Source organism: Zingiber officinale, chromosome 1B (assembly GCF_018446385.1).
Source record: "Zingiber officinale cultivar Zhangliang chromosome 1B, Zo_v1.1, whole genome shotgun sequence".
In the NCBI taxonomy this organism is placed as follows: Eukaryota; Viridiplantae; Streptophyta; class Magnoliopsida; order Zingiberales; family Zingiberaceae; genus Zingiber; species Zingiber officinale.
In genome coordinates, this window is record NC_055986.1 from 101,980,267 (window position 1) to 102,005,332 (window position 25,066).

The window sequence follows — 25,066 nt, forward strand, 5'->3', positions numbered from 1 at the left end:
GGTGCTGTTCTGGTGCAGCACGTTAGAGTATTCTTATATGCTTCTCGATAGTTGAGGGAGCCTGAGAAGAAAATACTCAGTTCATGATCTGGAGTTGACCGCTATTATTTTTGCCCTGAAGATTTGGCGGCAGTACCTGTATGATATTACATTGAGATTCTCACTGACCATCGGAGTCTCAAATATCTGTTCACTCAGAAGGAACTTAATCTTCGACCGAGGAGATAGATGGAGTTCCTGAAGGATTGTGATTGTACCATTAGCTATCACCTGGGAAAAGCTAATGTGGTTACCGATGCACTTAGCTAGAGGTCCAGAGGGATTTTAGTTTGCCACCGAGTTGTGGTCACAGATTTGATTCAGGATTTCTCTGTGTTAGACCTTGAGGAGCAGGGACAGACCGAGCAGGGTAGTCTCGTTACCATAATTGCTCAGTCGTCGATCAGGATGAGAATCCGAGAGGCCCAGTTGTTGGGACCTCATAGAGCTCAGCGAGGCAGAGTGGTCCTTACTATCGGACAGAGGATGACAGAGGCATAAGACTGCTGGAAGTGTTATACTGACCGGAGTCGGAGACTCTTAGAGTTCTCCATTTACGACCATGTATTTTTACGAGTTTCACTCACGAAAGGGGTGAAGAGATTGGCCTCAAAGGTAAGCTAGCTCCGCGATATATTGGACTTTTCCACATCTCGGAAAGGATTAGAGCGGTAGCTTACCGGTTGGCACTATCGCTGTCTTTGGCAGGCGTCCACGATGTATTCCACGTATCTATGCTGAGGAGATATGTATCTGACCCGACACATGTGCTGACAGATATCTCAGTTCCCGTTCAGCCTAACGTAACTTATGAGGTGATTCCGGTATGTATTATAGACCGGAAAGAGCGTTAATTGCGGAACAAGACTATCCGGCTGGTTAAAGTCGGATGACAGCATTATTCGGATGAGGAGGCTACTTGGGAGCTCGAGGATACTATCCGAGCTCGATATCCCCATCTTTTCACTTGAGGTATGTGATTTATTTACCGTTCAGCATTTATACTATATATCTGTTGTTAGTACTTGCTGATGGTAGATAACGAAATTTGGGGACCAAATTTTTATTAGTGGGGGAGAATGTAAAATACCGGAAAATATGCGAATATTAATAAGGGAATTTTTCGAAATTTTTGGACATTTTTCGGGAATTTTTCGGAGCTCGTACGGACGAGTAACGGGGACAAGTACGGGGCCGAGAAAAAAAACCTGTTTAGGCTACCCATTTATGTGAGGAAAAGTTTATTTTCTTTTCCTTTTCTAATTCTTTTTCTTTTTATTCATTTTCTGATTTTCCTTTCTTATTTCTTTTCTCCTCCCCCGCGTGCCGAGCCATTTCCCCGACGCCGCCCTTCACTCTTCTCCGATCGCGTGCCCTAACCGGCGCCGCGGCAGTTCCCATCTCCTTGCAATTCAAGCCGTGGTCGCGGGTTGCATCTCCTTCTTCCCTTTCCTTTTTCACGCCGTCCCTGTGCCCTTCTCCCCTTCCGCGACACCGAAGCCACCATCGCTGGTTTCGCCGTGCCCTAGCCGGCCGATGCCATCTCCTTTCTTTTCTCCTTTGCCGACGCCGGCGACCCAATCTCTGCCCTAGTTGAGAGCCACCGTCGACCACCCGGAGCCCTAGTCCTTGCCGTGGAGTTCCTAGCGCCGGCTGCTACTTTTTGTGCCCTAACCTGACGCCAGCCACTCGAGAAGCGCCGGCCACCCCGATTCCGGCACCCGCGTACCACTGTTGGTTCCACTGTGCCCTAGCCGACACTTGCTCCCGAGCCACTCCGACCACCACCGACTGTTGATCGAGCAGCACTGCTGCAAATCCTTTCCGGCACCTCTATCCTTCCGAGCAGTGCAGAGCTTGGATATTCTTCTCTGTTATTGATCAATCCTTCCTTGTGGTGGATCAACAAACACAACTATGAGTTAGGTAAGGATTTTTGTTAACGTCAACAGTGTTATGGATGGAGGTATGCTACTATAAGGTTTTCTATTAAGTTGGATTTGGAATTTGTTTTCCAATTGGCAGTGAACGGTCTGAAGTTGCTGGATTTCGGTCTTTCCGTTGTAAATCGAGTCCGTTGCCATCACAGACGACTGAAGGAGAGTTAGAGGTAAGATTTATGGTTTTGATCTTTGTGGTAGATTATTGCTAGATGTATTAGCAATAATTATTGACGTAAGTCTAGAAGTTATATAACAGTGTAATTGGGGTTAATGAAACTAACCCTAACTGGTCGGTGGATTTGAAATTAGTTTAGCTATTTGGTTATAATTAAATTTAGCTAAACTATACGGTTTATTACAGGACTTTGATTCGAGATGAGCATCTCGACGCCCGAGTTGGACCATTTCGATTGGAGGCGGGTACTTTGACTTATGTCTTTTGATATGCATGATAATATGTTTAACATATAATAATAATTGTGTTATCTGGTTGTTTCGGTTGGTCGCTACATGATTAGTTACATGTTTGTTTATTTATTTATGCTGCACTGCATGATATCTACCTGATCACATATGCTTTAGGTAGTGAACCAACCATATGCTATGATATGTTCTGGATCTAGGGTTTATTTGATACCCTATTTGATTGGTGTACCTTCTATTTGATACTTCTTCCAGTGGTACACACTTGTATCTAGTTATATGGACTATGCCATGTTTTTAGTGTCATGCATCATGATTGCATGCTGTGCGATTGTCGGCTCCACATTGGTTGAGCTCATCGCCAGTTACATGTACTGCACACACCACCCATGGATTAGTTGTATATCTGGTTGGAGTGTGGCGGTTCTGCTGTTTGGCTCCGTTGGTCAGGTGACTCGGTAGTGGTAGCCGATCGATTCCTTCTGTTTGGCTCGTTGGCATTTAGGGTAGCGTGGTGGCCGTGGATGGTGGACTCTGTTTGGCTCCGTTGGTCGGAAGACTCAGCGTGGTAGCCGAGAGTTTCCTCCTCTCGTTGTGTCGGGAGATGAGAGCATTGAGCTCCCCATTTATGATTTGGGGCGGAGGGCGAGTACTCAAGCATTAGTCCACTCGATCCTTTGTCGGGGCGGTGATGTCGAGTGTCTGGTCACCATATCATTTATTTCATTTTATTGTTGTGATTGCTGCACTTATATGCTGCATTTGTATGGATGCATTTGATTGACATGCATACGATTATGATTTCTTGATCTGACGACCTGTTACCTTTGTACCTTGATCCCGGTTAGTACAGTTATCTCCTGATTTCGTTTCAGTTGCATTTATTCCTTCTCGTATTCAGGAGACTGTGCGCATGATTAGTGTTGTCTGTTATTTGTTTTATTATGCATATCAGTTGTACCTGCTGAGTGTTGGACTCACCCCGCCTCCATTGTTGATATTTTCAGGTTGAGGCTGTCCGGAGCAGTTCCAGTCGCTGGCCCTCCATCTGCACGTAGAGCTAGCTCTCTACTAGTTTGTTATTTGTTTTATTTTGACCTTTTTCTATATCAGACTTTGTTTTTAGTATGGTCTTTGGTTTTTCCTATGGATATTGTATGGAGTGATACCTTTTGATGGATTTTTGATATGATATTGGATTCCATTCTACTACGTGCCTGCCTGGACGGCAGAAGAGGTGAGTTTGATGGATTTGAGCTTTACGAGTATTAGTGGAGTAGGGTGGATTTCGAGTCAGAGTCCTATTGTTATTGATTACTATTATTAACTGCGTGGTTGTGACAGCCAGAGGCTGAATATCTTTATAAACTGCGTGGTGTTTATTTTTTTATTTTTGTTATCATTCCAGCCGCCTGTGGCTGATGTATATGTGATATGTAGAAAGTTTCATATTGTCCGCCGTACAGGGGAGATGCTGCCGAAATTTCTTCGGACAGAGACTCCTCTGGGTGCGATCATACCAGCACTAATGCACCGGATCCCATCAGAACTCCGAAGTTAAGCGTGCTTGGGCGAGAGCAGTACTAGGATGGGTGACCCCCTGGGAAGTCCTCGTGTTGCACCTATTAATCTGTAACGCCCCGGCCCGGGCGGGCCCCACCGAACCGAACTGGGAATGCCACCACAATTGCCTATCGGGTTGACGACTAGCTCCACAGACCACCGGAGGTCCTTTCAGCATGCTTTGTCCTCACTCGCACGCACCCTGGAAAACTTCCCAGGAGGTCACCCATCCTCAGATTTCTCCAAGCCAAGCACGCTTAACTGTGGAGTTCTTTGAGTTTGGGCTTCCGAAAAGGAAGGTGCACCTTGGTGATATGGATAGTACCATCTAACCTTTTAAGCCATACTTAACCAGAATCTCAGAACCGGGGTATTACAATCACCCCCACTTAAAGACACAACGTCCTCGTTGTGTAACCACAAATCACACCACAGACAAAATCCCAAAATCTCCCTCGCTAGGTGGTGCCCTGGGTGCTCCTGCCACAGGCGCACTCACGGTCGCAAGGTCGCTCTGATACCATCTGTAACGCCCCGGCCCGGGCGGGCCCCACCGAACCGAACCGGGAACGCCACCACAATTGCCTATCGGGTTGACGACTAGCTCCACAGACCACCGGAGGTCCTTTTAGCATGCTTTGTCCTCACTCGCACGCACCCTGGAAAACTTCCCAGGAGGTCACCCATCCTCAGATTTCTCCAAGCCAAGCACGCTTAACTTTGGAGTTCTTTGAGTTTGGGCTTCTGAAAAGGAAGATGCACCTTGGTGATATGGATAGTACCATCTAACCTTTTAAGCCATACTTAACCAGAATCTCAGAACGGGGGTATTACAATGCTTACGGGGAAGCCTAGAGCAGGTCAGGGTGACCGGTACTTGCGGGAGGCAAGTAGGTCAGGGTAACCGGATGCTTGCAGGGAGGCTCGAAGCAGGTCAAGGTGATCGAATGCTTGTGGGGAGGCTCGGAGTAGGTCAAGGTGACTGGGTGCGGATGCTTGCGGGGAGGCCTAGAGCAGGTCAGGGTGACCAGATACTCGCGGGGAGGCCCGGACCATGAGAGTAATTGTGGTCCTTCGTTTGAAGGGAGGATTATTGGGGTTCAATCAAAGTTCCACGTTGGAAAGATTTGGGAAAGATCATGGATTTAAAATGATGCATGATATTTCCATTAGCATGAGACCTTTTGGGAGAGTCCAATAGCAAAGCCATGAGAGCCTAGACCCAAAGTGAATAATATCATGTCATTGTGGAGATATGTTAACATCCTTTTGGGCACAACAATAGCTAAGCAAAAGTCACACTCAACACCATCTACAATGAGCCAATACTCCAAGGCATCATCGCTAGGTGGAGGGGGAGGAGCCTGGTACGCCAGATCCCAGCATTGTATCATCTCATACATCTCTATCTTACGTTGCTGATAGGTGCCCATGTCCTGATGGATCCCCTGAATCTCCCGGCGGACCATTTCCTCCAGATGAGTCATCTGATCTTCCAATGTCATACGTGCCGACTGTAGAGCAGGAACATCCTCGTTCTCATTGTCAGTCTATCGCAGCCTGCCCATGCTTGCGACTCCAGATCATCACGCCCTGATGTCACTTAATCCCTGATAGAGATAGTTGTTGGGCCCCAATTTGATTAAAGTCCTTAGACAACTGATGTTGTTGACCTCTAGTGACATCTATATCTCTAGATGTGAAAAATGAGGTCAGGACAGGGCAAAATGGCATGTATAACTTCCCCTATATAGGGTCAGAAAAATACATGATAGATTCAAAGACTTGTAGAGCTATGTCGATGTCCACCCTCTACTCTAAGGCATACATCATGACTAGATGGGACAACCTTATCTTGACTTACCCTCTCGTAACAATGGGTAAGATACATACAATAATAACCTTATAGAGGATGTTATTGAGATCTGACATATGTGTGGCTTTAAAGATATAATTAAGTGGAGCCCTAGGAGTATTAAAATAATGTTGATGTCTCTTAAATATTTTATTCTGTATCGACTAGCCATGATAAGAATGAATACATGGAGTTTTTTGTTTTATTTTTTTTTTGTTTTCACTTTCAACATTTGTTAGTCTGCTCATACACCTATTACTTTTGATGCAGTCTTTAGCATAGTTCCAATAAACCACCTACTACACAAATTGATGGTTTACACTATATTTATCAAAAACACTTTAATTTGCCATTTCGATAATATTGTCTATGAGGCTTTTGTTCTGGAGACCCGAAGGCCTTTTTGAATATGTTGATCCATCTATATTTCCATGCTTTCCTTCTTGTAAATTAATTCATAAACTATGCACTTGGTTTTATAGAACTGAAGGGTGTCTGTCAGCGAGTTTGTGGGACAGGTTATGGCCTATTTTACAAGAAGATTGAAGGTGGCTCATAAACTAGTTATCTCAATGATATGTCCTCGTACTAGAATAATTATAGTGTGTTATCAGTTTGAGTTTTTTTGGAATATTGAAATGTTATGCTTATTGATCCTGCAAAATGAATTACTAGAACATTTTAAAGAGTGGAGAAAGGAGATTAGTCATTGCCTCTGGTTCCTCTGTCCCCTACTAAATTTTGATTCCCTTTTACTTCACTGTATTTTGCTACATTCGGATAACTATTAGAGTGCCTTGTGGTATCAGAGACTTGAGCTTGCAACATAATAAGCCCCAAAAGATGACAATTTGCACTTGAAAGGAAGGCCTTTTATTTGTTTTTATTTATTTTTGAAATTAGTTTAAACTTTATTGTTGCAGGTGATGAATGTGGAAACTTCAATTGCAAAAATAGGGTTTTTTGGAACCATGAATCAGAAGCTTTGGTGTATGACACATATTGAGACTTTGAGGTAATTTTCGTTGTCGCTTTTACATTTTCAAGCAATTTAAAAACAATGCTTGTGATGTTGATTTTGAACACTAATAATTGCTAATGTAAACTTATATAGGCTACATATATATATACCCATTCATTAAAGTTTCCTTTCATTTGAAAATCACAATGTTTCTGCATAGTTGTTTTTTATCTCAAGATTTTTCTTATTCATATAAATGCATTATCATCTCTAGGTGTACTTGCATGCCATAAGGGTTCATTTTTTGTTTTACCTAATTCATTTTTTAAGTTATAGAAAGGCTACTATGGCATGATGCTGACATTATTAGAAGATGATACTTGTTTAGTATTCTACCCTTTTTTATGACTTTTCGGAGTTCTAACAAGTGATGCTGGTTGTTGCCTATGCCTAGGCGGAAATAGAAGGGGACCGCCTCGCTCGGTGATTGAGCGGTCCCTTCGAGGTGCTTGCTTTAAAAAGTGGTTCGCTTTGGCAATCCAAACAATGTGGTTAGTTAGCTTAAGGCAACTTCGTCTGGTCGGTTTAAAAGGATAGTTTGGTATACAAAGTTTTCATCATACGAAATTTTAGAAAAAAAATTATTGTACTTAATTTTATCCTATTTTTTACAAGGAGCTATTTTCCAGCTTTAAATCCATAACTTTTAGATCATAAATTCTCTTTCTCATTTGTCGGTCTAATTGAAAAAAACATAAGAATTTATTACTCTATCACATCTCTCTTTCTTCATTTTATTATATATTTATCTAATTTTGTATGAATCGAAGGAGAACCTTAGTGTCATGGTAAAATTATATCATATGACTTTATTGTCATGAGTTCGAGTCATAGAAATAAACTCTTACAATACAGGATAAGACCGTGTATAATAAATCTAATGTAATCCGACCGTTCCTCGAGATTTTATATATATTCACGTGAGATTCGTACATGGGATTATCCTATTATCTAATTTTGCATAAATTATAATGTGAAAAATAATATGTTCTATTTTGTTATGTATTTACTAATTAATAACAGCTATTTACGTGTGATTGAAAATGATTAATATACTTTAGCTGTCATAATATACTTGTTATTTTAGGATATTCTCTTTTATAACTGCTGAGTGATTATTGTAGACATGTAATATATCATAGACATTTCTTTTGTTGTGCATACTGAGATCATGGCCTCGAATCTCGATAAAGTAGAGGAAAAAAGTCCATATCTCCTGATCATGAGGTCGACCATGTGACACTGTTGGAATGAGAGATTTTACTTTTTTTTACTACCATATTGAGATCATGCGCTCAATATATTTACAACTCTGTATAAAATGTTTGAAAGCATCAAGATTAATGTATGTAAAATCATTAAAAAAAAAAAAAAAGGAAAAAATTCAATAAAGTGCTGGTTGACAAATATATGTCAATTTTTTTTACTCACTCTGTTATATTTTATTTTAATATTATTTTTGTATTAACCACCTAGGCCCTTGCAAGGCCTTATACAGTGATTCGACTCCCCACCGCCTTACCGTTTTTTCAAAACCTTGGGACCTTTTGGAATTTTCTCAGTTAGACTGGCCTTTGACAGCTTTAATAAATTTCATGACTATTATGCGGCTTCATTTTTTTTTTCTGGCATTTGAGAATGTTATATTGATTTGCTTTGTCATTTTCCTATTCAAGTTTCTATGTTAATTTATTTATTCTCCTGCAATATTCCTGTTTGCACTCAAACATAATCTTATTTCCCTAGTCTTATTATTATTATTATTATTCTTAGTATTATTATTATACTGTTCAATATCTATATGTCAAGTAGTTTATTACTCTATGTCTGCAGCATTTGGGACTGGAAAAATGTAAAAGAGAGGTAAATTTTGAAGATGCTCGTTCACAGCTGGGTTCCAATAAGTGGAACCTCGATGATGTATGTATTTATAGTGTATCTTGTTAATCAAGTACTATAGTAGAGTAAATTCTAATGTGGAGTATACCTATCATCACTATCTGCTTGCATTTGTGTCTCTTTGCATCTACTTCATCTGATGATTCATAACAGTTTGGGTGCCATTTGGTTCATTTTTTGGATCACAAAGGTAGTGATGTTTTGATAAAAATAACATCAAGGGATGATGTTTTGATAAACTCTGTTAAAATTTTAGAACCATAATTATAATTATAGATGTCTAATGTCATCCATTAAAGAAGTCTTAATTTAATGTGATCAAATTTATGAATAAGAAACTTATGTTATAAGGAATATAACTTAAGAGTTTAATTGTTATGAATAAATTAATGTGGATACCATGTGTAATTTCTAATTGGTTGAGGGATCAAATTAGAAATAGACAAACTTATGTTTCTATAAATAAGGATTATGGTCCCAGTTTATAGATAATGCTTTTGTTTTGTTTCCTCATCGACAAAACTCTCAGGATAATAAGGAAAATCTGTAAATTAAAGATCTTGTCAAAGATTGACTGCATACTATGGATTTTGGTACACTTCCGTAATTTTGTGTGTTCAATTTATAATTTCTTAAGAATTGAATAGAATACATAAATTTTGTATTGAGATTTCTCAATCTAATTTTTCTATCAATGAGTATTAGAGTCTTCTATTCTAAATTCTTAGGAAAATAACTTTTGAATACTAAGTTTTATCTTTGTGTCAGTTTTGGTTCATGATATATCATGTTATGATTTTATTTTATTATCACGATTTTCGGCACTGTTCTGTGTTGCAACCGGTTGAAAAATTTGTGACTAAGGGTGAGCATTCGGTTAATTCGGTTAATTTTATATTAATTTTGTATAAATTCTTTTTATTGTTATTTTAAACAAATTTAGTTAATTCGATGTTAACTGAAATAACTAATTCGGTTAATTCAGTTTTAGTAAAGTTTTGATTTGATTCGGTTAGTCAACACTAGATCGATTTTCGGTTAATTCAGTTAATTTATGGATCGAATTAACCGAATGTTTACCCCTATTTGTGACAGCATCACAAATTCCACCGAGAAGGGAAAGCGTCATAGGAGGTTGCTTACAACCGGTTTCTTGGGTCGACGACGACATCCAAGATGCCAGGCAATATGCTAAATGCCACTTCTCGCATTTTCTGCTCATCGCAAGCGAGCATAGATGGCCAACATTGGGCCACCGGCGACAACGTCATGCTGGAGGTAGTTTTCCGGGGCATGATAAAGCGCTATAGTTGGCCGGTGAGTTCCTCTCACTGTTTCTGCACAAGCAGACGTCAGCGACAAAGGTGACTGGCGTTCCGACACTAGAAAGGGCTGGTGACCGCCCCAGTATGTCCTCGATTGGCTGTTGTGGTCGACAACTGTAGTTATGGTGGTTCGTGCGACGTGGAGGCGTATGGCGAAGAAGACGAAGAGATGATGTCCAGTTGCATCGTTTCGAAGGTTAGGTGGTTTTAGAAAATAACGTGGTTTCAAACCACGTGGGGGCGTGAAGGCCACATACGTGATGTAAAGGCAACGTTTTATGTAAAGGCCACGTTATCTTGTGTGAATATTATAAAATAATTTAATTAAGTAAATAAATTATTTTATCCATCTCATTAAATGGGTAAAATAATTGCCCTTACATAAAGATAATTTATTAAATTTATTATTTGGATAAAATAATTAAAATTATTTTATAATACAATTTAATTGGATTATAAGGGTTCTATTAATATCTATTATTTTTAATTAAATTAAATTTGAATTATATGTCACCAAAGTGACCTCTATTATTTGAATTTGATTTTATTTAAAATATTGAGATATTATTAAGGTATTAAATAAAGTGTAAATGTGTATATTTATGTGAGTATTAATCGACCCAAAGGAATATTTATACTTAACAAATTATACATTTACTTATGATAATAAACACGTAACAATTATAAAGTTTTATTTGTTATGTTTCATGCATATAATAAATCGATTCAAAGATAGGTTTAATATTTATCATCCATTATTGTTAGTGTTTGATTATTACAGCAAGAGTACCACTTGCAAATAATATTACTGTCCAAAGACTTGATATTGTTGTTGCACTAGGAATCTTTAAATGGAATTTACCATTTATTTTAAATTGATTCAAAATGAGCATGTTATTTATATTATAATTCTTGTGTTCTCTTTTCAGCAAATATTGCTACTAGTTCTGCTAACTTAAGTCCAATGTCGATCCTTAATGGTACAAATTTTAAGGATTGGAAGGAGAACATTCTAATTGTTCTTGGCTGCATAGATCTAGATCTTACACTTAGGATAGAGCAACCCACTGCTCCTATAGATACTAATTCCTCTAAACAGAGGACTAAATATCATAAGTGGGATCGCTCTAACCGCATGAGTCTTATGATCATCAAGCGTGACATACCTAAAACTTTTAGGGATGCGGTGTCTAATAGTGTCACCAAAGCTAAGGAATATCTCGATGAGATTAAAAAGCGCTTTGCCAAAAGTGATAAGGCGGAAACAAAAATAATTTTAAAGAGCTTGATTTCAACGAAGTATAAAGGCATGGGAAATGTTTGGGAATATATCATGGAAATGTCCAACCTTGCATCAAAGTTGAAGGCACTTAATCTTGAATTGTCAGATGACATGCTTGTGCATTTAGTGCTTATATCTCTTCCGAACCAGTTTAGTCAGTTTCAGATCAATTATAACTGTCAAAGGGAGAAATGGACTCTTAATGAGCTCATTTCTTCTTGTGTTCAAGAGGAAGAGAGGTTGAAACAAAACAAGGGTGAAAGTGCATATTTGGCAAGCACCCCTAAATATAAGGGCAACAAAAGAAAGAATGAGGCTACTAAAGGTCCTTATGTGAAGAAACAAAAGCAGGATACAGACAAGAAAGGTTGTTTCTTTTGTAACAAGCTTGATCATGTCAAGAAAGAATGTCCTAACAATATAAGAAAAACCCTCATAGACATCGATTTTCCACCGCTGTCTATTACAAAATCGACTGATGTCTATGAAGGCGTTGTAAAAGGTCTGCTATTTTAGACATTGGGTTTTAACCGGTGTAGTATCACTTAATGACACCGGTTTTCAAATCGGTTATGAACCGGTGTAGTATCACTTAACGACACAGTTTTAGTAACAGTGTAAAACCGATGTAATATATGTTAATAACACCAATTTTGGCAGCGGTTTACGACCGATGTAATATTAACAACACCAATTCCATCAATGATGTAAAACTGATGTCCGTATCCACAAATTACACAAATATTCTTCTTACAACATCAAAAGGTAATAGATATTGTACACATTAAGTCAGTATCCATAAAATACACAAATATTCTTTTTACAACATCAAAAGGTAATAGATATTGTACACATCAACGTAGTTTCCGCAATTTACATTCCATGCAAATGCATGCATCATCCAAAGTTTTCAAAAATCAAATACCTTTCCTACTCAAATGTAATATATCATGCATTCAACCCACTCAAACCGCACTTCATCAATTTCAACTCTGGAGTACTTGAGATTTGTAGACTGTAAACACACATAAATAATATATTAGTAAACCAAGACCAAAAATCATAGTTGAAAAAGCAGTAAGAGCACCAGGTAACAAGATGACTAATTGGAATGCTTAAAAAGAGAAACGTTGATAAATTATCTCAACCACATCATATAGTGATAGATCTATCATTTCTGGGAACTTAATATAATCCAAACTAGAAATTATTGCAACGAAGTTTTCTCATAGTTGTAATTTAATTAATCAGTACTTATCTATGACTTACAGTATGTACAAGCAGAAAGATACAAACAAAAACAAATTTCACCGAGTCTGAATATCTAAACCACTATAAAAAAGGTTATTTGTTGAAATATATGCAATTTATAACCTTAGTATTAAACACCAGTTCTTCACAAGTTGAATACTAAACTATAAGCCTTTTTTCACTAGAATTATTGCTGATATGGATATTCTTACAAGATTTATAGTTTTGGTCATCAGCTAGAGGGGCTATATGTATTTTGTTTGAGTATAAACTTTGTTGTATTCCAAGATAATTAACTATGATACCTAAATCACATTGGTTGATGACAAATAATCACCTTGATTAAAAATTTAAAAGAATCCAACTATATAAACAGTAATTTTAATCTTTCAAATTCAATTCATTAGTAGTCGACCCAAATGACATAACTGTTTATCACTAAGAGTACATGGAAAGTAAATAAATTCACTTTTAGTTTGCAAATATTAAATTTACTTTTATCACTAAGAGTACATGGAAAGTAAATAAATTCCTTAGCAGCTATAAAGATGAGTAACATCAATTCATTTATATGATTTCCAATGATACAATAACATCAAAACAAGTTTTTATTTCAAGGGGAAAATAGCTAAAATGCAAACTAGTCAACACGAATTTCAAACTTTATCCTCTTCGAGCTAGGCTTATGAAATCATTTCTAAGAACAAAATCGACAAATTCAAGATTGTTCTTTCAACCAGACAGAAACTTTGTAGAACTAGAGGAAATCAAATGAAAGATCAGATCATAAACCCCAAGCGCAACAGCTGGAGCAACGAATATCTAAAAGTGATCTATCTACTTGTTCATCTTACATAAGAGAAGTTCAAAGACTACATAAAAAGACATCAAGCACCAGGGGAAAAGCATAGCAGTAGCAAGATCTGATATAATGAGGGAAAAGCTAAGAGAAGTTCATAATCAATCAAATCAAATATGAGTTTGTTTTATATCAAATCAAATATGATACTGAAATAGTATTGGAAAATGCAACAAATTTTCTTTAGGGCTTATATGCAAAATGAAAGATATTGTATTATTACCATTGCTGGAAGTGAATTCTTGTGGTCAACTTCAAAATTTTCAATTATATCTTTCATATATCGCATGATATAAAAACCACATTGCTCCGCTTCTGGTTGTTGAGGAGCCTATGTTAGAAAAGAAATATTGGAATAACTCCTTCGAGGATAGTGAAATAATTGCTAATCAAAAGGACATACCTTGACAACTACCCATGTTGGTTGTTTTTTCCCTTTCCTTCCCGCCTCCGCATTAGACATTTTCAAGGCCCTTCATGCATATAACCCGTGGAAATTGTATTGCCACATCAAAATACATCCATGTTTAAACAAAGGTAAGAAAAGAAGCCAAAAAACTTACATGTTGACAACATATTTCCAATCTTGATCACGAATGCGGTGACCAAGAGAATCCAACAAAAAATTAATCTCCTTCTCAACATTGATGATAGTCAAAATCCAGTGAAAGCTACACAAAGAAATATAATTAGTGTATATATGTATCCTGCAAGTTCTCAAAATATGCAAGTGAGAGTGATATATAATGTTATTCTTACTCACCCAACATTACATGGCACAACAACCAATTGGCCAGTTGAGGTACCAATTAGCCTACTGCTTAAGTAAGAATCCCTTTTATTCAACTGTTCTTGGATGAAATTTTTATTTTGATTTCTTGATGGTACATACTCCATAGGCACTGGATCCATCAATCTGAAATCCTATAGCAACATCTTTTCCTGCATCTTTCTGAAATCCTACACTAGATTTCAAAGCCGGTTATATGAGGAAAGGATAAGGGAAACCATGATTAACACCATATGTGGACCATCGACTAGAACAGTTGGAATTGGAAAACCATAACATCGAGAGGAATTGCATTAATATTGGACTCAAGTCCTATTTGATACAAGTGATTAAGTAACAATGGCGACAACAAAGACAACTGGTGCATAATCATGACGATTATAGAAAATCTAAAGGAATAAGGGAGAATCGAGTAGGACATTCGGATGATAATCCTTTTTTTTCTCTTTTAATGACACTACAGCATCATATCGAAATGCTATCCTTCCATATTTAAAATTCTGACTTTTGAAGAAAGTTGAGAAATGAGTGGAGAAAATAAATTGAAGTGAAATTGTACCTCCAAGGTATGCTTAAAGCGCTTCAATTTCCTTAGGTCCTTAGTGATCTCCCGGTGCTCCGATGTTGTCACCGTGCGCCCCTCACGGACCCATCTATCAAGTGCGTCAATCGAGCTCCGCTTAGGAAATCGGAGTCGGAAGATCTGACTACGTAGGTCATCTACCAGGGCAGCGGACTCCTCTTCGACAGCCAAACCTTGGCTGTTCGAAAGACCCGAGGACAAGGGCCGAGAGGGTTGGCGCAAGGAGAGAGGAAAGGCCCGGAGGATGGTGATGCTAGGGTTTCTAGGTCGCGCTTGTCGGAGTAGATCGGCGAATAGGGAGGCGATCGCCATTTTCTGATCGAGCTCACAAGGCGCGGTTGCGGCATGGTGATGCACTGATGAGTGATGAGGGCGGCAGCGGAATTGGGAACCAATTTTAAGTTGAATTCTTGTCGATTCTGGATCCGTCTGGCCCGATCCAGTTTTTAATATAATCAAGAAGATGAAACTGTCGAAGATGAGGAAGGACTTCAGTAGCGACAATGGATAAAGGAAAAATTACCAGAATGCGAAGAAGGACTCCAGCGGTGGCAGTGAATGTTGGACCGGAGATGGATGAAGGAAAAACTATCGGAATGCGAAGAAGGGCTCCTCTTCTCACCCAAAGGGAGGAGTTGGAGGAGATGTGGTGTGGTTGGACAGAGAAGCAAGGGCGTCATGTGTTGATCTTGATCGGGAGAGGAAGGGGCGTCGATCTAGGAAGGGGAAGAGGGAGATGAGGCTGAGAGAGATGGTCGGACGGCCAGCGGCGAGGAGGAAAGTGGTGGTGGCATCGCGACGGTATACGGTGGACGACGCGATATAGGTTTAGGTTTGGAGGGAAGAGTGAAGTGTTACAAATTTTGACTAAGTATCGGTGGGGAAATTAAATTATTTTATTTTGGTTCATTAACACAACTTTTAACAATGGTTTTTTACTATCTGATTTCGTAGATAAAACAAGGAAGCTATCATAGACACCGGGTTTTAAAAATCGCTGTTAAAATCGATGTCTATTAACAAAAAAAGGCGCTTATAGACATCGGCTAAAAAAACCGATATCTATGAGTGAAAATCTGCACTCATAGACACCGATTTTTGAAAAAACCAGTGTAAAATATTCAAAGACACCGAAATTTGCTTAAAATCGTTGTTGTTTCACCGATGTCCATGAGGATTTTTCTTGTAGTGTAAGTACCATGCCTGGCGTGCGAAAAAAGGGTACATTTTTAAATTTGTTCTGTTCTGAAGTAAATTTAGCTTCAGTACCTCAAAACACTTGGTGGTTAGACTCTGGTGCTACTACTAACATCAGTGTTTCAATGCAGAGTTGTCTGAGCTACCGAAAGCCAACTGATGCTGAAAGATGTATTTATGTGGGTGATGACAAGTCGATTGAGGTGGAAGCAATAGGGCATTTTAGATTGTTGTTAAACACTGATTATTATTTAGACTTAATATATACTTTTATTGTACCGTCATTTAGACGGAATTTTGTTTCTGTTTCTCATTTGGACAAATTAGGTTACTATTGTTCGTTTGGAAATGGTCAGTTCAGTTTATCTATTAATTCTACTATTGTTGGAACCAGTTCACTTATAATTTATGATAATCTATATATGCTTGATATAAATGCTTCTTATATTGAAACCCTAAATGTGGAATCATGTGGTACTAAGCGTAATTTTAATAATGAAAACTCAGGTGCCTTAGGGCATAAACGTTTAAGACACATGTCTAGAAATAGAGTTGAACAACTTGTATCAGATGGAATTTTACACTCCATTGATTTTTCAAACCTAAATGTTTGTGTTGAATGCATTAAGGGAAAACAGACCAAAAGAAAGAAAGATGGTGCATATAGAGCTACAGAAGTATTAGAATTGATACATATAAATGTCTATGGACTATTTCCAACACCTTCTTGGAATGGTCAACAATATTTTGTATCATTCATTGATGATTATTCTTGATATGCATACATATTTCTTGTTTATGAGAAGGCTCAAACATTGGACATTTTCAAATCATTTAAGGTTGAAGTCAAGAATCAACTCGACAAAAGAATAAAGAAAGTCGGATTTGATCGTGGTGGTGAATACTACGGTAGATATGACGGTTCAGGTGAGCAACGTCCATGACCTTTTACTCAATACCTAGAGGAATGTGGAATCGTCCCACAATACACCATGCCAGACTCACCAAGAATGAATGGTGTAGCTGAACGACATCAAACTCTTAAGGATATGGTAAGGAGTATGATTAGTCATTCAACCTTACCAATATCACTCTGGGGAGAAGCATTAAAGATAGCAGCTTACATTCTAAATTGAGTACCCACTAAAGAAGCTACTAAAACACCTTTTAAGCTTTGGACAAGGCAAAAGCCAAGTCTCAAACATTTTCATATTTTGGGATGTCCAACTGAGACTAGACCGTATAAGCCACATGAAAAGAAATTGGACCCAGAACTATGAGTAGCTACTTTATTGGATATTCTGAGTGATCACAGGGCTATAAGTTTTATGATCCCAAAGTAAAGACCATCTTTGAGACGAGAACCACAACTTTCTTTGAGGATATTGAGTTTGGGTGGGGGGAAGAATAAAGTAACAAATCTTGTTTTTGAGGAGGAATATATTCCCACTACTCTTCAAGATGAAATGATTTATATTCCTATGATTGCTTCTGATAATAATCAAGATTTTATTCCTGACAATGATCAAAATGTAATACAAGAATAACAAGACATTGTTAATTAACTCCCAGAAGAACAAATTCAACAACCTCAAGAACTAGTGTGTGTAGAACAAGTGTCTTTACGAAGGTCCACTAGAGAAAGGAGGAGTGTTATTTCGAATGATTACATAGTACTACTTCAAGTACATGAAGAAAATGATGGTATGGCGAAGGATGATCTGATCAACTTTCGTCAAGTCATGCAAGATTCAAATTCTCAAAAGTGGATTGCGGCAATGAATGAGGAGTATAAGTCAATGCAAGACAATAAAGTTTGGGAACTTGTCCTATTACCAGAAGGCATGAAACCCATTGGTTGTAAGTGGATTTTTAAAATCAAACGAGATTCAAACAGTAATGTGGAAAGGTATAAAGCACATCTTGTAGATAAAAGTTATACTAAAAAATATGGGATTGACTTTAAAGAGACCTTTTCTCCAGTTTCAATAAAGGACTCTTTAAGGATAATCATGGCACTTGAAACACACTTCGATATGGAACTACATCAGATGGATGTCAAGATAGCTTTTTTCAATGGAGACATTGAGGAAATAGTATATATGGTGCAATCATAATACTTTGTATCAGAAGATTCAAAGAGTATGGTTTGTAAACTTAAGAAGTGCATCTGTGGGTTAAAACAAGCATCTCATCAATGGTAGGTGAATGTGGTAGATGATTGTGTGTATCATAAGTTCAGTGGGAGAAAGCATATCTCCCTGGTTCTATATGTTGATGACATTTTACTTACCACAAATGATATAGGTATGTTAAATGATACCAAGAAATTTCTATCTAGATATTTTGAAATGAAAGATCTTGGTAACACATCTTTTGTATTAGGAATCCAAATACATCGAGATCGTTCTCGAGGTATTCTTGGATTATCGCAAAAGAACTATATTGATAAGGTGCTTAAAAGATTTGGCATGCAAGATTGCAAACCAGGTAACACCCCGGTCGCTAAAGGAGACAAGTTTAATCTTAAACAATGCCCTAAAGGGAGCCTCAAGACTCAAGAAATGCAAAAGATTCCCTATGCTTTGGCTGTAGGAAGTCTTATTATGCTTAAGTTTGTACGCGTCCGGATATTGCGTACATTATTGGAGTATTGGCCAGATATTTAAGCAACCCAGGAATGGATAATTGGAAAGCAGCAAAGAGGATAATGAGATATTTAAAGAGAACTAGTGATTACATGCTCACATATAAGAGGTCAGATACTCTTGAGATCATGGGATATTCTGACTCTGATTTTGTGGGATGCCAAGATAGCATGAGATCCACTTCAGGCTATGTTTTTATATTGGACGGTGGAGCTCTTTCTTGGAGAAGTGCCAAACAGGCACTAATAGCTTCTTCCACCATGATAGCAGAGTTTATAGCATGTTATGAGACATCTAATCATGGAATATGGCTGAAAATTTTTGTCACTGGGTTGCGTATTTTGGGAAGGGTTGAAAGACCACTGAAGTTATTTTGTGACAATCGATCAGCTGTATTGTATTCTAACAACAATAGGAGCTCGACAAAATCGAAGCACATCGATATCAAGTTCCTTATTGTTAAAGAAAGAGTACAAAGTGGACAAATTTCAATCGAATACATAAGCACAAACTCCATGATAGCAGATCCTTTTGCGAAGGGTTTACCACCCAATGTCTTCTATAAGCATACCACTCATATGGGTGTTATTCAATTTGGTGAAATCGGGATCTAGTGGGAGTTTGTACTATATATGTTTTCTGTATATGTTTGGTTTTGAGTGTTGGAGGGCCTTGCCAGGGATCCCTTCCCTGGTCTTTGGTTAATATTCGTTGGATCGACTGGTTGCGTGCAGGGTCATTGAGGAGTTGTATCACAGATTGAAGAGTCAACTATGTTGGTGTAGTTTGCACTAACAGTCTAACTCAGGTTTTGATGAATGACAAATAAGTTAAGTTAGATATAATTATAATCTAACCACTTTACCAAGTGTGCAGGAGTTAACTAGATAGGTCAACGGACCGACCGAATATCTGGTGAGAAGTCTAGATAGGTCGTCAGTGTTAGGATGTATACCAAAAGCCTAGCTTTTGGTATAAACATTTATTTTGAAATAAAGAATCACATTAGTCAAATATCTACATTTATATGTTAAGTGTAGTTGTTCAATTAATTTATATTGTAGATAACATGGTGTGTGGTGTCACACGCAGAAGATCATGTTATTAGTTCTTTATAAATTATAAATAGTAGCTCACGACTAAGATGGATAGGAACAAACCATTGGAATAGTCGTAGTATAATTTGGTATTAGTCTATCTTAACTATAAAATTACACTAGTACACTTTGAGTGTATTGGGCAGGACCATTCGAGGTAGTTTCTTTTTATACTGACTGCATAAAAGAACAATACCTCTGTTATTATGGAAGTGCGTGCTCTTAATCCTGATATAATAATAAGCATATATATTTTGTATTTATTTCTTTAATTTATCAATGGGTGAGATTTAGTTCGATAATTCAATAGGTCCGATAAGTTGGGAAATAATATTATTTATAGTGTGTGTTGTTGATTATAGAAGGAAACTATGTTCTAGCAATCTAGGTTGATAATGTCCCCAAGAGGAGCTCATAAGGATTGTCATGTAAACCCTGCAGGTAGACTTGGTCCGACATGACAATAAGGTTGAGTGGTACTACTCTTGGAGCTTGATATTAATTAAATGAGTTGTCAGTAACTCATTTAATTAATGGACATTCGATATCTTAAACACAGGGAGATTAACCCACTCATGATAAGAAGGAGCCCATATAGTAATATGAGATTGGTGCTGTAGTTCAATAATAATTCTTTAGTGGTATGAATTATTATTGATGAACTTAAGTTGGGTGTTCAGGGCGAATACGGGAAGCTTAAGTTCATCGGGAGACCAAAACCAATTCCTCCTCTCGGTCCCTGTCGTAGCCTCTTATTTATAAAGTCTTATATCCACCAAATACCCAACTTCTTACCCATCCTTAGGTGGTCGGCCAAGTCAAGCTTGGAGCTCAAGCTTGGGTCGGCCAAGCCAATGGATGGAGCCAAGTTAAGGTGGTCGGCCAAGCTTGGAGCCCAAGCTTAGGTGGCCAGCCACAATAATTAAAAAGGGATTTTAATTTTTAAAATCTTTCCTTATGTCGAAGCCATGGTTTTAAAAGAAAGTTTAAAATTTAAATCTTTCCTTTTATAGTTTTCTACAAAAAATTAAAAGAAAGATATGATATCTTTCCTTATTTGTAGTTGAAAGGAAGATTTTAATTTTGGAGAAAACTTTCCCTTTTTGTAACCATTCACATGTTTTAAAAGAGAGATTTTAATTTATAAAAGTTTCCTTTTATAACCAACCTTGAAGGAAATTAAAAAGAGAATTTTTTTTTTTAAATTTCCGGAAACAAATAATGAAGTTTTAATTTTGTGTTTAAAACTTTCCTTATTTGGAGGGCATGTAGGGGACGGCTATAAGATGGATTATAAGGAAGTTTTAATTAAATTTTCCTTATTAGTTATTGTAACGACCCGCCTTCTACTGACTAGGCTGTGAGGTCGATCGTTACATTAATCTGTGCTAAACTATTCCCTGACCATTACTAAATCTAGATGCGGAAGCTGTACTAGATAAAATTTTGCTAAACTATTGACATTTCTTGATTCTATACATGCTAAGGGGTGTAATCTAACTATTCATGACACATTATACTTCCCCCATGGTCAAGGAACTGAACTAGAGGCTTCCTAGCACCTTTCGGGCCTCCCAATCGATCCACAGATCGATTGGAACAGTTGAATTGATCCAATGATCGATTCAGCCGGCTACTGTATGCGGGGCTTGGGTTGGATCGATCCAGTGATCGATCCAGCATGCTACTGTGCCCGGGACAATATTCTGGATCGATCGGCTGATCGATCCAGACTGGCCAATCGATCCAGTGATCGATCCCAGAGCCTTCTGTTCGCGACAGAATTTGTTGGATCGCTACTGTTCGCGGTACGAACTCCCCAATCGATCGACTGATCGATTGAGAAGCCTCCAATCGATCGACCGATCGATTGGGGTTTCTGATTTCATACCAGAACTCTGATTTCAGCACTGTTTCGTGCCAAATTCATACACGTGAGTTCTAACATGGCTATAAACATACTAACAACATTTAACTGACATTCTAAGCATGATTACTAACAATCTAAACAGGTCTTTCATGATTCATGCATCAAAATAACTAAAAATGCGGAAATAACGTTATATAAAACTAAAGTCTTAGTTTGCTAGTTTCTCCAAGATCTCTACTCCAGGTTCCTTCCACACACATCTTCATCATTGCATTGACCTCCAGCCTCCGCTAGTCCACCTTTCCTTTACCTTTATCTGCAGTATAAGGAAAAAGTATCTGTAAGCTCGAGAGCTTAGTAAGAAACCATCTACCTCACTAAAACATGCATACGATGAGTTCATGCTTTTGAAAGATGCTAATTGAAAACATGATGGAAAATGCTAGGCATGGCATACTATTATACGAAACATAGAAACCAAGAGCTAATTATGGCAATAACTAAAGTATCAACAAGAAAGGACTAAACTAAAACATAACTGAGTTAACCTAGAGATGAACTAGAACTGATTTTAAAATATAATCACATGACTGATTGTGAGTTTCAAAAGCTATTATCATAATAGATTAAAATACATAATCATGCTGCTAATGGGCCCGACAACTGTACCTGCTGTACGCACATCCTTAACTAGACCCGGGGTTGCAAATCCCGAATTTAGTAAGGTTTACTAGGTTATCTAAACCTAGGGACCGACTATGGGAGCCCAGCCCAATGGATATCTAATCCAGTACAGTGCCACTAAGAAAGTAAAATACTGAACATAGCTAATTATTACTCGTCTTGCTCTTTCTAGGTTATCTGAACCTAGAGCTAGGTTGTCTGAACCTAGAGCTAGGTTGTCTGAACCTAGAGGCAACTGTGGGAGCCCACCCATTGGACATCTAGTCCCATAATAGCTGTAGCAAGAATAAGTAAGCTATAAAATGCTTCTATTGCATTCATCTAAGCTACTAAAATGCCTACGTTGCATTTTAACTGTGCTAATAATTTAATCGAACACTTGGTATGCGCTAATTCGCATCCTTTGTGCCGAATATCTACATACTACTAAACTGAAGCGTAAAATTCATACAGAGCTACTTATACTGCAGGTGAGGGGTTTCTTACCTCCTGTTCGGATTTTCTTACGATTCTAATCGTTAGATTTCCGGAGGAGACGATCCTTTCGACGATCTTCTCGCGTCTAAGCGTTCCTCTTGCGGAGGGGAGCGTCCACGTGTCGAAGTCGTCGCCGGAATTTGCCCTTGGAACCCTTGGGACAGAACCCTTGCTTGTTCTTGTGGTTGGCGTCGAGAGAAGGAGAGGAGAAGGGAGGGTTGCGGCGTGGCTAGTGTGAGGAAAAGAGAAGTTACCGATTAAAATCCTATCTCCACACTTATTAATTCCTATTTATATTAAGTGGGTAATTTCGCCCAACTCTAATATAAATTTAATTGATTCCCTTTCCTTTCAGCACGGCCCTGCTGGGTTCACTTGGTTACTAGAGTCCGCTATAAGTCGTAAGACCCAATAGGTCTCGGGTTCAATTCCCGTGTAGGCTATTTTACGGTTCTATTTGTTTTTGCTACCTTCGCCGCTCTAAAATTCTATAAAAATATCCTAAAATTCCAGAAAAATCATAGAATATTTCTAAAATAATTTTGAGAATTTTCAGGCGTTACAGTTATTAGCAAGGAAAATAACGAAGTTTTAATTATGTTCAAAACTTTCCTTATTTGCCACAACCAAGGATTATAAAAGGGAGGGAGGGGTGCCTTCATGAGTGCAACCCATCTATTATTCCTCTCCTCTCTTCCTTGGTGTGGTCGGCCCTCTTCCTTCTTCTTTCTTCTTCTTGTGGCCGAACCTCATCTACTCTTGGAGGTTGGAAGGTGGCCGGATCTTGCTTGAAGAAGAAGGAGAGAAAGGAGGCTTTGTTTCTAGCATCCCTTGGAGCTTGGTGGTGGTGGCCGAAACTTGCAAGGAGAAGAAGGAGGCTTGGGTGGATTCTCATCTCGGTAGATCGTCACCCACACAACGTCCGAGATAAGAAGAAGAGGAATACGCCAGAAGATCAAGAGGTCTATAAGCTACAAAAGGTATAACTAGTTATTAGTTTCCGCATCATAACTAGTTCATCTTTTTGTTTAGATCTTGAAATTCCAAACACAAGAGGCTATCGGTTTTTATGTTATCATTTTGTTATCATTTTTTGATTTCATGTTCGATATTGTGCTTCTATTAAGATCTCTATAGTTAAACCTAGTTTACTGTAAGAAGTTAAATATCCAATTTCTTTGAAAGGCTTTACCTAGGCAGTAGTGGATGATCCCATACCCAAGAAGGCCTAGTGCCTCACCATGTTTGACCTGGAAGCCGATCATTGAAATAGATATTTGATAACTTCTGTAATATGTTTTAACTTAAGAAGAACACAACGGTTAAATTTGGATAAAAAATGTTAAGTTCCGTTTGCGATCCAAGTTTAACTCCTGAAGATTGAACTTGAATTAATAATGTTAAGTTCCATTTGCGATTCGAGTTTAACTTCAGTAGAGCACAATGGTAGCTAGGAAAGTTCTGTGCTTGTATAGAATTTTTATACAGGGGAACAGAACAGTATCCAGGTGTAGAAACCGTCAATTGGTATTAGAGCTAGGGTTTGCCTTTGTGTGTTTGGTTTTCAGTTTAATTATGCACATGTCATAGATAATTTAGGCATGATAATAGTAGGATATGCTAACTCTGTGGTTGCAGGCTCCAACTATTATAACTTAATAGTGATTGTGTGTGATTGGACCCTTGGACATGTCAAGGGCATTTTATATGTGTGCATGATTGTATTTATTAAATATAGCAGGAGTTGTATTAGACCTAGGATTTTACATTTTGTTCGATCTAGACTTCATGTACATTCCCTTGTGGAATATAGGATCAATATATGTAAAAAAAAAATTATTTTTGTCGCAGATCGTATCCTTGTGAGGCGTGGTGCTATTGGAGGACCAGAGACACAACAGAAAAGGAAGCTTGATGGACCCGACGACATGAACCCTAGGGATGGCAGCACACAGAGGACAGTGATGGAAGAAGTCGTAATAGTTGAAAAATTAATTTCCATATTTATTGCTTTTATTTACTGTGATGTGTGTGATATGTGCTTGCATGGTTAAAATTCCTCACCTTAAATAACTAAGTGGGAGAGGGATTTTAAATAAATTACACGGTCTCCATTACTGGTTTGTAAGTGATGCAAACAAACTTGCGTGTTGGCTTTGAGTGTCTTCCTCCACAACGGATGGGTTTGTTTGCAGATCACTAGATCAAAGTTCCTAAATGGATGGTTATATGAAATTATTTAGGAGCGTGAGATCTTCTC

The 25,066-nt window shown here is 38.1% G+C and overlaps 1 non-coding gene across 1 annotated transcript; it reads left to right on the forward strand.

Annotated features, from left to right (window-relative positions):
• The first annotated feature begins 3,911 nt into the window (after positions 1 to 3,911).
• LOC121992918 lies at positions 3,912 to 4,030 on the forward strand. The gene has a single exon (XR_006115026.1). It is a non-coding gene; the product is annotated as a 5S ribosomal RNA (ribosomal RNA).
• The last annotated feature ends 21,036 nt before the right edge of the window (positions 4,031 to 25,066 follow it).